We start from the raw sequence: 2,322 nt of genomic DNA on the forward strand, positions 1-2,322 counted from the left end.
AGGAGGAGGAGACTTATGTTGCTGTTGTCTATTAGTTCAACCCTGATTGAACAGACCTCTGATGAAAGGTTTTCAGATGAAAGGTCATCCATTCCGCCTTATGTTCAGCAATAGTGTATCTAGGACTACATTATTCAATGGGATTTCTTCCTTTTTGTGGTGGTGAGTGTGGTTTCAATGGGATTTGACCGCTTTTTTGTTTTTGTTTTTGTTTGTTTATAACGTTCCATGAAAACGTAGAGGATCTTCCATTGTCTAACAGCTTTTAGTTATGTCCCTAAACAGTGAGAATACAGGAAAACAAAGAGGCAGAGTTATACATGTCTTGAAGGGATAGAGAGAGAAATAAAGGGATAAATGAAATAATTTTGAAATCACTCAATCCATGTTACGTTAACTGCTAAGACTAGGGCAGTTCGTCGAAGGTTTAATTGAAGACGTATGGAAATTATCCCGTTTTTAGACTTTTCTCTTGCTATTAGCCGTTTAGAGTTTCTGTCTAACGGATGTGAATATTTCATTCAAAATCAGTGAAAAAGATAGTAATTATAAATTTACATTTCGATGGACACTATAGTCATTCTGATTATTTCGTACATTTGTTGCTGTTTTTAGGGGTCTTTTTGTTACTGTTTAGTCCCATGTCATCTCTGGTCTGGCTGATTTAGGATGAAATCATCCCATCTCTGACCATTCTGTTTTTGCGTATTACGCACGTCGTTGTCCAATCTATACATGTTTATCAAAGACGGTTTGATGTGCTTTAAAGGAGATATGGCAACCTTTTCTGACAGATGAAGCAACGACTTTGAGACCCCAGCAGCACATATAATTTTTGCTTTAGCTAATAATCTTACTATATGTTTGAACATTAAAAGGGAGTGGTCAAATGGTCATCATTAATTCTGATGTTGGATTTTACAGCTAAGAGTGAGATTGACGGGCAGTTAATGACCAGCAATAAAATATGCAACTATCTTCAAAGTTGGCAGCCGACTTTCAACTTGATTTTGGTATCGTTTGACTACTCCCTAAGATAAGCTTACATTATTTTAGTTACCTTTGAAATTGAGCTGTTTGGTTAGTCGCCAACTTTTACTATTTCTTACAAGTAAAGTTCAGAAGCAAATATCTAAGTTTCAATAATAGCATATTTTACTCTAAATGCTGCCAGAATCGAGCTGTTTGATTGGTCACTAAATATCCAGTGGAAGCACAATGGCCCAGTCGTTAGGGCAGCAGACTCGCAGTCATAGGATCGCGGTTTCGATTCCCAGACCGGGCGCTGTGAGTGTTTATTGAGCGAAAACACCTAAAGCTTCACGAGGTTCCGGCAGGGGATCATGGTGAACCCTGCTGTACTCTTTCAGCACAACTTTCTCTCACTCTTACTTCCTGTTTCTGTTGTGCCTGTAATTCGAAGCGACAGCCTTGTCACACTCTGTGTCACGCTGAATATCCCCGAGAACTACGTTAAGGGTACACGTGTCTGTGGAGTGCTCAGCCACTTGCACGTTAATTTCACGAGCAGGCTGTTCCGTTGATCAGATCAACTGGAGCCCTCGTCGTCGTAAGCGACGGAGTGCCAACAATAGTATATCCAACTCATTAATTTTCTGGTTGCATACTCTTTGTGATAGATATTCTCTTCCACCGCCAATGGCTTTATAGTAATTTTGATACAATATTTGGCAGAATATTACCTGATGAAATGGCTGGCTATTACCGGATGATATTACCTGATGAATACGAATTTACGTAATGTTATCTAAAAAAATATGTAACAGACTTGTATTTGAATTAAAACATGAAATTGAAACATGCGTAGTTATGTTTTAAACTATCCATTCGTTTTTGTTTACTAAATATTACACTGCGTAATATGAATTGATTATATCTTTGATACATAAATGGATTTTCAGGATATCCGAGACCATGAACAGCTGTTTGATTGTGAATACATGGAATTTCTCTGAATAATCTGTTTGGCGAAAGAGACGTAGAGATGCCTCTAAGTTAATTTACCAGAGAAGCTGGGTTCATCTGAGGAGCCTACGAAACTTTAAGTTGCCTGGAGCCGAGTCAAACTGTCTTTAAATACTGTTATATATTACGTCATATGTAAACAAACATAAGTTAGCTTTTGAAGCGCTGAAATGTATTGTAGTACAAGTAGAAAAATATGTATATGTTTTTCTTTTTTGTTTTTTCAACGCATAAGTACTGATAGAACAGCATATATATGATAAAATCCTTACAGAACAGAAAGATCTGTCAGCAGCTGGTGACAGATTTTTCTGCTCTTTACTAATTTATATATAT

This window comes from Octopus bimaculoides, chromosome 2 (genome assembly GCF_001194135.2).
Source record: "Octopus bimaculoides isolate UCB-OBI-ISO-001 chromosome 2, ASM119413v2, whole genome shotgun sequence".
In the NCBI taxonomy this organism is placed as follows: Eukaryota; Metazoa; Mollusca; class Cephalopoda; order Octopoda; family Octopodidae; genus Octopus; species Octopus bimaculoides.